This window comes from Micromys minutus (assembly GCF_963924665.1).
Source record: "Micromys minutus genome assembly, chromosome: 1".
Lineage (NCBI taxonomy): Eukaryota > Metazoa > Chordata > Mammalia > Rodentia > Muridae > Micromys > Micromys minutus.
Window position 1 is genome coordinate 74,997,549 of NC_137969.1, and position 13,743 is coordinate 75,011,291.

The window sequence follows — 13,743 nt, forward strand, 5'->3', positions numbered from 1 at the left end:
AAGAGCCATTATCTAACCCTTAATTCCCCTGCCCCAAAAAGATATAATCAGAGAAAAAAACCCAGCAAAATGACAAGAAATTAACAACAGAAATTAAGACTTCTAGGTAAGGTGATGTAGAAATGGAGACAATAAGAAAAATCATACTCTTTTAAAAATAGAAAAGGGAGAGGAAGAGCTTTGAAATCCACAAAACATATTTGGGGAGGGAAAAAACGACAGGTAATACAGAAGAGTAAGCTGGGTACGCCTCTGCGCATGCTCTGCCTTACACACTTGCACACATGCTCTGTCTGGCACACCTCCGCGCATGCTCTGCTCCATGATGGGAGGGAAAGCAGAACCTCTACTTGTTTTATCATCTCTGGGAGATACTGAGAACTGAGCTTTTAAGAGTAGGCTGACAAATAAGAATAAACTCCCCACCTGAAAACCAAAAGAGATACACACGCTAACACAGTGCAGACTGCAATTCAGACACACAATAAACATGAAAAAATTATGCGAGATGACTCTTCCAAAAGGTGGCAACCCCTCAACTGTAGAACTTAAAAGGCGCTGAAACAGACAAAAATGCCAAATGAAATTTCAAAAGCTTTCTGTTTGTAAAAGGCCATTGACCTAGACAAAAATACAATCAAGAGATGCAGACGATACAGGACTGAAGGGGAACTGAAAGCTACACAGACGGAAAACTGAGCAATGGGAACAATAATATCAGGAACTGGAGGAGAATGTCAGCAGTGTGGAGGGACAGCTCAACAACCGGGATTTGGGGTCGATGAACAAACTGTTGGAAACTAAAATGTAATGACTCAAATTTTAAAAAGAAAAAAGCAACGTAAAACATTGTCAATAGATTCTACCAAGCTAAAGAACAAATATTAGAGATGGGAGAAAAAGTTGACACACTCAAACATAAAAGAAAATGAGTGCCTAATTTTAGTGGAATTGTCTTAAGTTTCTCTCCATTTAGTTTAATGCTAGCTATTGGCTTGCTGTATATTGCCTTTATTATGTTTAATTTATGTGCCTTGTATCCCTGATCTAAGACTTTCATCTTAAAGGGGTGTTAGATTTTGCCAAAGGCCTCTTCAGCATCTAATGAGATGATTATGTGACATTTTTTCCCCTTTCAGTTTGTTTATATGGTAACTTACATTGATGGATTTTCCTATAGTGAACCATCCCTGCATCCCTTGGGATGAAGCCTACTTGATCATGGTGGATAATGTTTTTGATGTGTTCCTGGATTCTGTTTAAGAACATTTTACTGGGTATTTTTGCATCAATATTTGTAGGAGAAATTAGTCTGAAGTTCACCTTCTTTGTTGAGTCTTTGTGTGGTTTAGGTATCAGGGTGATCTTGGCTTCATTGAATGAGTTTGTCAGTGTTTCTTCTTTTACTTTTTAAGGAATAGTTTGAGCAAGATTGAAATAAATAAATATACATCATGCATGTACTTTTGGGTCTGGGTTACCTCTTTCAGGATAATATTCTTAAGTCCCAACAATCTGCCTTAAAAATTCTTGATGTCTTTGTTTTTAAAACTGAGTAATACCCCATTGTGTTGATGTCTCACATTTTCTTTATCCAGTCTTCAGTTGAGAGACATCTAGGTTGTTTCTAGTTTCTGGCTATTATTAATAAAGCTACTATGAACAAGTTCAGCAAGTGTCCCTGTGATATAGAGGGGAGTTTTTGGGTATATGGGTCTTGAGGTAAAACTATTCCCAGTTTTCATAGAAACCACCAAATTAATTTCAAAGTGGTTGTACAGGCTTGCATTCCCAGCAGCAGTGGAAGAGTGTTTCCCTTGCTTCACATCCTCACCAGCATGTGCTGTCACTTGAGTTTTTTATCTTAGCCATTCTGACTGGTATAAGATGCAATCTCGGAGTCATTTTAATTTGCATTTTTTGATGACTAAGGAATTTGACTGAGGGCCCCAAAGGAAATAGGAACTCCACAAGAAGACCAACAGAGTTAACTAACCTGGACACTTACATGTCTCAGACACTGAACCACCAAGCAAAGAGTATACAAGGGCTGGACCTAGACCCCTTGCACATTCAGAGCAGCTGTGCAGCTTGGTCTTCATGTGGGTTCCAAACAACTAGAGCCAGGTTTATCCCAAAATTTGTTGTCTGTCTATGGCATACGGTCTTCTGGATGGGCTGTAGCTGGTCTCTGGGTTATGTTCTTCTAGCTTTGTTGCCTCGTTTGGCTTCAGTGGAAGAGGGTTCTTCTAGCCCCACAAAGATTTGATGTACCAGGGTTGGGGAAAAACTGGGGGTCCACCCTCTCAGAGGAAAAAGGGAATGGGGACGAGGAGAGGGACTGTGGAAGGAGTTGACTGGATAGGGGTTAGCAATTGAGATATAAAGTGACTAATGAGTGGTTTAAAAAAAAAAACAGAAAGGAAAAGAGTGGCAGAAGAGATGGATCGGTGATGAAAAGAGCTGACTATGCTTCTAAGGTCTCAGATTCAGTTCCCATCAGCCACATGGTGGCTCAGAACCATCTATGAGTTCAGTTCTAAGGCACTTGGTGTCCTCTTGTGGCCTTTTCAGGCACAAGCATACACATTAGGCACACACTTAAGTAAAACACATGTGCACACAGAATGAAAATAATTTCAGAAAAGAAACAAACTGAGCACGGTAATAAAGTCCAAGTACTCTAAGAATCACCAATGACCTAGAAACTAACCTAAGACTCTATGGGATAGAAGGAGCTGAGATAAACATTAAAGGAATTTAAAACTGTATTTAATGAAATTAGAGTAAATATAAATCCCAAATCCAGAGGAAAAATAGGTATGCAAACATAAGAGGCATTCAGAACCAATATCGACAAGATCAGAGAAGAATCTTTCCATGACATATCATCATCAATATATCAAAAATACAGAATTAAGAAACTGCATTAAATCAGCAACACAACCACAAAGGCAGAAACATTTAAATATCAGCCCTCTTATCAATCCTAAAAGCCAGGGTGTGATGGAGTGATGTTTCAGACTTTGAAAAAAAAGAATCTCCGATAAAAAAGTTACCACATTTAATCATCTGTCCTTTAAAAACAGACATAGAAATAAGGCAATTTCAAGATAAGCACAAATGAAAGCATGCTCTGACAACCCAGCCAGCTCTATGGAAGTTAGTCAATGGACTAGACGACCATACACACTGGAGAGCCACAGTCTCTGTCACAAGAGCACAGGGAAGGAAATGTTTCATGAAAGTTATAGATAAAGAAGGGTTAGGAAGGAATCAAATATGTCTAATGTGGTACACAAAAAGAACCTCACTACAAATAGAGTAGAAAGTAGAGAAGAAATAATAACTCAACTAACAAGGAAAAACAACCTACAACATTGCAGAAATCAGTGTGTGTGTGTGTGTGTGTGTGTGTGTGTGTGTGTGTGTGTGTCTTGGTGATTGCTATAAATATGAATGGACTCAGCAGTAGACTAGAAACTGGATGAGTGGATTAAACATCTAACCAACTATCTGATTTGTCTCTAAGAAATGTGTATCACTTATGAGACACGCACAGACTGAGAGTCAAAGAATAGAAAATAATTTATCAAGCAAACAGAAACTTTGAGTAGGCAGAGATAGTTATACTAATAACAGATAAAATAAACATCAAAATTACAAAAAATAAAGAAGACCACTATGTTTTAGTTAGACCACAAGTCACCAAGAAGACATAACTATTGTAAATACATATGTATATATTATATATTATTATACACATAATAGATATATTCAGTCTATATTAATATTGTATATTATATACGCACCAAACATCAGGCTTCCCATTTCATAAAACAGGGTCTGTTAAACATAAGTCAAGTAGTCCTCTATACAATAATAGTAGGTGACTTCAATAAACCACTCTTACCTCTAGATAGATCATTCAAACTAAAAACCAACAAAGATAACCATAGTTAAGCTATATTATAAAGCAAATGGACTGAACACATGTCTACAGAATATTCCACCTAACATGTACAGAACACAAACCCTTCTCAGCAGCCCATGGGAACTTGTCTAAAATATACTACACTACAGGCCACAAATGAAGTTTTAAAAAAGAACCAAAGAACCAACACAATTTGATTCAAAAGGAAATGGGATCAACATAATTTCTTTTACCTTATCAGATCTTAGTACAATAAAACTAGGAATAGATAACAAGAAAAATTACAGAAACTACACATAAATGTGGAGATGGAACAATACATTCTTTAATGTTCTATATGGCAAGAAAAAAATTTTTAAGTTACCAGAACTAAATGAAAATAAAAGCACAAATTACCAGAAACTTTGAGACCGTTAAGGCTGTTTTAGCAATAATTCATACACTTATGAGTACTTACATTTAAAAATCTGAAAGACTAAAAATAGCAGCACAAATTAATGATGCACCTCCTGTCCCTGGAAAAGCAAAAATGATTCAAACCTCACAGCACTATGAATTTTCTGTTCATTTTCATCTTCCCCATCCAGCACTTCGGCGTCTTCTGACTTGCTTACCGAGGTACAGCTACGGCCTCTCGGGAAATGAGTTTGTCTTTATATCCTTGTGTTGCTTATATTTTTGTTCCAAATTGTACAATATTGGGTCCCCTGGGTGAGCAGTCATCTCTTATAGGCTCTGAGTCCCACTATACCTCAGCAAACCCATGTGAAAACAAGACCACCAAATCAATAACCACTGAAAAGGGACAAAAGTCAAGTAGCATAAGGCATAAAGTTCAAATTAATTGTAGTCAAAGTCAAAGTAACAAATAGGCATGCAAAGGAAGGAGACAGGAGTGTTCATTGCTTTTCTGTTGTGGAGATAAATTAATCAGACAAAAAAATAAGGTATGGAGAATGGGTTTGTTTTGCTTTCAGTTCTGGATGGTATGCTCCTGTCAGGATGGGAAGGGACAGCTTCACAGTGTGGGGCTCCCTTGGCAGTCAGGAAGCAGAGTGATCCCTTTTCATCTACTCACAGGGAGCAGAAAGAAAACAAAAGGCACCTGGCAGTGAGATTACTTCTATAGCAAGACTCCACCTCTGAAGGCTTCTAAACATCCCCCAGACAACACCATTAACTAGATAGGAAACTAGTATTCCAAGGTAGGCATCCAAGGGGGACATTAATTTTCTAAACTGCAAAAGGAAAAGTGAAAGAAGAACTAGGAAGTTGAAATGAAAGACAGGAAAAATAACAAGTAAAGAGAGGAATGTTGGGAAAGAAGAGAGGGAGCAGTCGGAAGAGCATACAGAAGAAGTTTGATAGAAACAGGAAGGAAGAATGAAGGATAAAACAGACAAGCTGGTGAAGGATCTTAGAGACAGAGCTGAAGAGGTGGCTCACCGGTCAAAGTTTGCTGCTCTTTCAAAGGACCAGAGTTCTGCTCCCAGTGCCCAAGTGCAGCTGCTCACAACCCATAACTCCATGCCAAAAAATCTAAAGTCTTCTAGCCTCGGTGAACACAAGCACACACATGTACTCAAACACACATGTACACAGACACACACACAAATAAATAAAACAAATATTTTTATTAAGTAAAAGGTAATAAAAATTATTACAAATGCAACAAAGAGAATACACTAAGGAAAAATAGTTGGACAAATTATTTCAAAGTATTATTTCAGCATCTTTTTGTCTCCTCCAGTACTAGAATTTCCAAGTCTTGAGTGGAAACGCCTTGTGTTTCTGATGTTTAGGCAGGTGATAATCAGCCTAGAGTTGGTTGCCTAATAGATCTGTATTCACTTTAGACCCTCACTTCTTTGAGTACCAGCGGCCATTACTGACTTCATACATTTTTACAGCCTGTGGGCTGGGCATTTTCTCACTCATTCCAAAGTCTCTCATAGTCAGTCTCCTTGTAGTAGCTGATACATAAGCCAATGGCTACTACCCAAGAGTGCTGGAGAGCTTGGGAAACAAATAGCAGTGAGATGTGTACCACAGCACTGGTCTCATTGCATTCAAATCTCAACTAGCATTAAATGTCATGTGGGAAAGAGGAGGCTATGGAAATCAAGTGTTCTGCTGGACATAAGCTACAAGCATAACCGTGCAGAAGAGTCCAGCTGCTGAGGTTAATGATCTTCAAGACCTTAGCCTGGCAGCTGTTCCATTCCATAGGTGTCATCAAGAGCTGGGGTTTGCTCCCTACTACATCAGGCATGGCTGCTTCCACATGCCACCTGGACTCTTGCCCACATTATAGTTCAGCCTTCTCCCTCTCCCCCACTACCTGGCATAGCCATCTCTCACATAGGCATTGTGCTGGGCTGTCCCCAGATTTTCTGACTTGTGATTACTCCTTGGTCCAGGCCCTTATTGTGAGTAGCTCATTTTCAAACAATGTACTCTCTCAAGATCGTGCTTGGCCAAAGCATCCAAGATAGAAGACGTGACAAAACAGGTTTCTTCCCCAGTGGTGAGCTGTCAGGAACGAGGGCCTAGTGTAAGGCCAAGCCCCCTACTGAATTTAAGGATTTTGAGAGTTGTGGACTTACCCTCTGGCAGACTTCTAATTTTCCACTGGCAACTTTTGGATATTTTGTGGGAAATATTTTCCTGCACCTTAGTGAGAAGCTACAAGGTGCTTCTTCCGTTTCTCCATGGAGCTCTAACTCACTTCTCTCTGCTTTTCAGCTGCCCTGACATCTCTTTTATAATGTCTGATGTGCTGCTTTCTGTTATATAACTCGTTCTTTGTTACAGCACTTCTCCTCCATTACCTAGTCGGTTTCTAATCTTCCATCTTACCTTGGAGCCTCATTGCATAGGATCTAAAGCAGCACCTAATAGAGTAAATTGTTTTCTCCGCTGCTACTATGCACAAGTATAAGACTCAGAGGGTAGGGATGAGACATGGACCCAGTCACTATTAGCAATAATGACCCATCAGCAAATATTTACTTCTTGTTCCTATGGTTTTGTGCTCTGCTGATCTAGATATCTCTGTTCCTTAGAAAGAAATACTTTCTCTTTGCAATTTGGTGTTTCCATTAAACTTGGAGCCAAGACTTTGGAAATTACAACCCAATCTAGATAAGACTGAAAATTATTCAAATTTCTCAAGAAGAATGTGTCAATCACCCTCCCAGGTACAAAACTAGACCTTCAAGTGGAAGTTGAATGGAAAAACCCCATTAAGTAGTAAAAGGCTCTGTTCATTCATCCAGGGGATAAAGGGCTGCTATTATTACTACAGCTAAGAGTACCCCTGATAGGTCTGCCTCCAAGACCCTGCTTCTAGCCAACTGGTGATCCAGGCCTGTTATAAGAAGTTAAAAATGGGTTGGTAGTAAGATTTTTCTAGGTGGGCTTGTGAGTGACCAAGAAGTTAGTATTGAGTAATTTTGAGTCTCAGGGTCCCCATATTGCCTAGAAAACATGGTGCATAAATATGAGATTCCATGGCAGTAGAAACATTTAAACACTTTCACCTCACCAGGTACTGGAGTTAAAACAAGATGCCCTGCCCTCCTGATGAATCTAATATGGTCCAGAAGAGTAATCATGCATCCTGGTTTGAAGACAGAGCTGGACGAAAGCAGTGGAACTCAAAGGTGTGCTGGCACACACCCAGCTCCCACCCCCAGGTACTAGCCTCACCAAAAGGGTGAGCAAACTACAGCCTGCCCTCGGCCACCTGCAGTATTCCATGGGGCAAGTTAGCTACATATCCAAGGCATCCTGTCCTGTTTGGAGTACTTGCACAGCCACAAGTCTATGGATAATATTATTCTGGATGGCTGCACATGAGCATTTAGAGTTCCAAGGAATGGAATTAAACCTCACTCTGCACTTCTTTTGAGTCTTCACCATCAATAACCAGGCTACTATAGTAGGCCAGATGAAGATCCTGTTATAAAGGAGGTCTAAACACTTATTCCCTATGATGTAAAACTTGGAGCAAGCATAGGCTTCCATATGAGCATGGGGATTCTTCACTCTTGACACTGCCTAGTGCCTTTTCAATGAAAGAAATTATATATGCCTTCTAGAGCACTAAATATCTTAATTGCCCCAGGACACGTCCACTAGCAGCTCCTGGACTAGACAAGAGCTTGTACCATTGCCACTCAGGCAGGCAGTCTTGGTTCCCAAAAAGCCTCTGAATGTAACAGCTGTTCAGGAATCTGACATTAGTGGCTCCATAGTCAGGCTCAGTGCTGAAGAGACAGGTAGGCATGCAGGTCTAGAGATCACCAGGGGTCTAAACACTTATTCCCTATGATGTAAAACTCGGAGCAAGCATAGGCTTCCATATGAGTAAATGAGTAAATGACAATGAGTAAATGATGACCTCATATTCCACTTATACACATCCAGCCCCAGCAAGACCAGGTTCTTGGTCCTGAAAACAGCCAACCAACCAACCAAACAAACAAACAAACTGAAAACAGGACCAACCCTTTGAGTCCTGATTCTAGAAGCCAAATTCTAGAGTACTTGAGTGCTGAAAAATAGAAATAATAGATCTGAGATAAGTGGTAGGTCCACATGGCTGAGAAGTCCATGATTTGAGAGTACCAACAAATCAGATACCCAAGATAATCCACAGTCTGAATAGAACTCAAGAAACCTGGAAGACTTTTTTCTAGACTGTTACTCAAGGCCTGGCTCTGAAGGAAACTTTGTACTTTGAGCCAGGAAAAGGCCTTTCTCTGGCAGTAAGCCTCTGTAAAGATCACTTTGGCTGGCTTTGACAAGAATCCACTGCCTGACAAGGAAATACTAAGTCAGCCTGGTCCAGAAAGTTCCATAACACTGAATACTTGGCATGGATTTGGAGATACCATGCCACACCTGGGTTAATATTTTGTTTCAGGGCCAACCACAGAAGCATCACAAGTTGCAATTCTAGCAATATCAGTGTTTCTTGGTGCCCAAGCTTGGCATGTGTGGCTAAATGTGAATTCACACAGATTCACATAATCAAGAATGGACATAAGCCAACTCAATGGGTTAGAGATTCTGGGTACTGACCGATTGTGACCATGGTTGAAAGAATGGTCCTATAGTTCCTGGGACTGTTCCATTCTTTACTTGTTATTATGTCTTGTGTGAATGTGTTTGTGAGTATATGGCAGAGATTCATTTTAGTTATGCTTGTCACTCTATCATGCACATACTATTTATGTCAGTACCTAAGTGTCAGTGTAATATGCCGTGTTCATCATAGTATTTGGAACTGGGGACATCTGAAGACAAACAGCTTTACCCAAGTATTTTCCTCTCCTCTTTTGGGAATAGTTCAGTGTTCTTTCCCTCACCTGCAGAATAGTTACAGCAAGTTGACAAGGGAGTCAAAGAGACTCCTCAATCAATATAGGCAGTTACAATTGCCTCTGCATACTTCACAGAACTTAAAGGCAAGGACCTAGTGCTGAAGACACTGTGGACACAAATCTTGGAGAAACTGAGCTGGAACTGACCTGTAAGCCTCCTCCTGAGGACTAACTCTCATGTTAGCTATGTAAGCAGCCATAGAAGACAAGTGACCAGTAGTGATACCCAGTGTTAGAACCTGTGAACAGCACAAGTGTGCTGCCCAAGCAAGCACCATGGTGGTGCAATGGTGGTGCCTTTATCATGAGAGTAACCGGTAGCTCTCTAATGGAGATGAAGGGACATTCAACAGAAGGAACTCCATTCCTGTGACTGTTAACCTAGCCAACTACTCATGGCTGGTGAGGTCATAGATACTAGAGAAGAACCTACTACTACAATTTTTCTAAATTTTCTACCAGTATAACCTCTAAATAACCATTTTCTAAGTAGTTAACCTTAGATCCACACATATCTCTCTTCACCAAGGATGCTTCTGTTTGCAACAGATGGAGTCCCACTACAGGTTAACTCAGCTGCACAAAATGTAGAGAATTGAGTGACCAGGGGGTATCCATCCCCAGTTAATATGTCTGCAGTACAGCCTGTATGCTGAAGGCTTAGGGAAGGTCGAAGAAGAGGAGTGAAGAGATTGTAAGGGCAAGAAGACCAGGATGCCGGCTGCAGGATAGTCCCTTCTGCACATGACATGGGAGATGTACCCTCAAAATTGCTATTGTAAATGCTGGAATTTCAAGGCACAAGAGATGGGAGTCCTGATGTCCAAAGGCAGAAGAATATTCCAAGTCAAGGAAAACCAGAAACTCTGTCTTTCTTTGTACTTTTACTTTGTGCCCCTGACCAATTGGATGGTGTCTGCCCACACTGTAGTTGGCTCATGCCAATTCAGGGGGCACTTGAGTCTCACAGTCTTGGGAAACACCTTTGCGGACACACCTGAGTTAGTTAAATCATTGTAATAAAATGCTAAAATACCTAATTCCCATCCAGCAAAAGAAGAATTGGCTTACTGCCTAGTGAACTTTAAGAATAATGCTTCACTATCTTGGTATCCTTTAATCCTGTCAAAGATGTGCAAAACCAACCACCTTTTGTTAATTTGGCACCAATTCGCTTGTCCTTTATCTGTACTTAATCTTCAACCAGGCTATTTGAACTGTACAGAGAGGTTCATTAACATGTATCAACTTTGGGGCTGCTTAGTGTGTGTGTGTGTGTGTGTGTGTGTGTGTGTGTGTGTGTGTAAGAGAGAGTTTTATTTTTAGGTTTTTATAATAAAGTTTGTTTTGAAAAGCAAGAAAAATCAATGAAAATGTAATAGTTTCATCCAACATGTCAACTTGGGGTATTTTCCAGGCCTAGCATGGGGGGATGCTAGTTTATGCCTCTTGGGGGGAGCATTATCACCCCATGTGACATAACTTCATTTTTTAAAAAAATTAAAAATTGTGTGCATGTCAAACAAACCAATTGAGATCATCAATTTGACAGGGAAGGGGTGGGGGCACAGAAGTAGTTGAAGTGGGAGGGGAAGATGTGTAGATGATTTAAATATAGTTCTCATGTATGAAATTCTCAAAATTAATTAAAATTTTAAAAGGATAAAAAAAGAGATGTAAGAGGTGTCCAATCAGATGGCATTTTGTTATGTACATGAAATGTCTCAATGAAGCATTGTACAACTTTATAAACTTTACACTTTGTGCAACCAGTATAAAGTAACAAAAAATACTAAGAACAAACAAACAAACTTCAGTTCTCTGGATCCACTTCTGGCTGTGGATGCGGAGTCGCCGCTACCAATTGCCTGGCTTGAGGGACTCTGACAGAGCTGCATGGATGGTCTCAGGATTGCTGTGGAACTCAAGTGGCATGGCCGTGTGACCAAACTGCTGCCAAGAGTTTCTCCCCATCCTCCGCTTCGGCGTCTGTGCACTGGTCTCTGCAGATTCGGGTTGAAGACCCCACGAGCGGAGGCGAAGCTTCCCTCAGGACCAGGTATTCTTTCTGAACGAACTCCTGAAGCAGTTCCTGTGCTTGAAAGTGCCGAAAGGGGAAGCTAGAGATAAATTTTTCTTGGAAGTGATTTGGCAGTTGTCTGGAAACACTTGCTTCTATCTGCAATGATCATGGTTTTTTTTTGTTTTTTTTTTTTTTTTCATAAGAATGAAAAAGGGTGGATCCTTCTAGGAACGTGTATAAAGATCCTGCCTTCTCATGAAAAAAAAAAAAGGATGAGACTAACATAAAAGCAGATTGAGAACTGGAAAGAACTAACAGCAGCCAAGCTCTTCTATAGGGAGAAGCCACCCAGGAAGGGACTCACAGGGACTGGCCAGGGAAAGCTGCCTGCCCGGGTACACCTAGGAACATAAGCACCCGACCTAAGGGACAGAGAACAGAAAGACCAACACTGCTGAGTCCAGTTAAAGGACAACCTCACTCCTCAAAGACTGTAAGTTGGACAACTGTACTTTGGTGACACCAAGGGTCTGTGCTTAGTAAGCCACTTCCATAGATTGTCCTGCCTTTTCTGTCTCTTCCTCCCTAAATTCCTACTGTATTGATTTCAGCCTTTCTTCTCCAACTGCGAAATGATAGCTCAGAATTGCCAGAATTTCTTGATCTAAAATAGTTTTTCTTCCTAGATTAAAATATAAATTAAATGAATGCCAGCTATGTGTATATATAGTCTGGTGGTAGAGCAGTTCTCAGCTTGGCATGTAGGTTTCACTAGGTGCCAACCCGACTGCTGCCCTAGTGCATGTGGTCACAATAGATACTCTGTGTCCGTTTACCTTATGCTTGTTTGATGTAAATCAGTTTCTTTGAAATTTTATATGGACATGAAATTAAAGAAAAGAGGGAGGAATCAGAAACGACAGCTAACGGAGTGGAAAGAGCAGGCAAGGAACCCAACAGACTTGTTCCCTGACAAATGGATACAATGCCCCAGGCACCATTCCTAGAGAGATGCCTGTGTTCTTGGAACCTGAGAGCGATAGGGATAACTAATGTAGATGAAGAAAAAGTACTTTTATTGTAAGAAAAGATGCAACAATAGAAAGCTTTTTCACTAATAATAGTAGAAGACAATCTAAAATATTAATTTAAAAATTATATATAGAAAACCCTACAATGACTATGATTCATAAATTGTTTTATAAAGCAATGTGTTATATATGCATATATTACTTTTTAAATCTATCTGTACTTTATATAAATATATATATATATATAAAATCTCACTTTTAACCATATATATATATGTATGTATCTGTATATATGTATATATATATATATATATATATATATACATATATATATTATCACTTACTAGCTCTAGTAAGTGAGAAAAAGAAAGCTGGGCATTAAGACACCACTGGCTTTATCTGCCAAAGTCCATGCCTTCCCATTCAATCTGAGCTGCAGAATGCAACTAACACTTCAGCCTGAACTGAGTTTCTTCTTCCACTGTACTTTGAAGGCTACAGAGCTGAGAGACTGAATCCATCGTATAGCTTGTCCTTTGTATGGATGCCCACTGTATATTTCATCCCTTTTGAGAACAAAAGCAAGAGCCTCAGAAAAAGAGACAGGAGAGCCCTGCTCTCCCTTCAGTTCCTGACATAGACGGCAGAGCTTTACCCCACCTGGATAGGACTATTCCTTGAATGTATGAAGGCTAAAGAAGTTAAGAGCACTAGCTGCTCTTGTAAAGGACCCCATTAAATTTCTGGCACCTCCATGGTGACTCATAACCCCCTGTAACTCCAGTTCTGTGGAAACCAACACCTTCTGACTTTGCCTGGCACCAGGCAGTCAAGGAATGCCCAGACATATATGCAGGATAAATACACCATACGCGTAAGTATTTTTAATAGTCATAATGTAAAGTAAGAGGAAGAAACAAGAAATAAGATCAGAAAATGGCCCTTAAAATCAAAGCACACTGGAAACCCCTTTATTGAGAAAAAACTAGGATAAACAACACTTGGCCTTCAGGAAACTGGACCTACTTGTCACCAAGTCCCCACACTACCCTCTGGCACCACGATGTTTACTCTTGAAGAATATATTGTCCGATACTCACATGTCACCACCTAAATGAGGAAGAGGTATGGTATACTCTAAAACAAAAGGTTAAACAAAAGGAAATTAGAGTGAAAAATGAAATGCTGAGCTGTACTTTGTCCGCTGGGAGAATAGAAGACGTCAGTGAAAATTACACAGGGCTGTAGGTGGAGAAGATAAACCTCTCTGTACAGAAGGAGACGCAAACAGGAGGACCACACAGGAAAATGGTCACAGTGTTCTGTGACTGCGTGCTGACAAGAAAGCAGGGAGGGTGGTGTCAG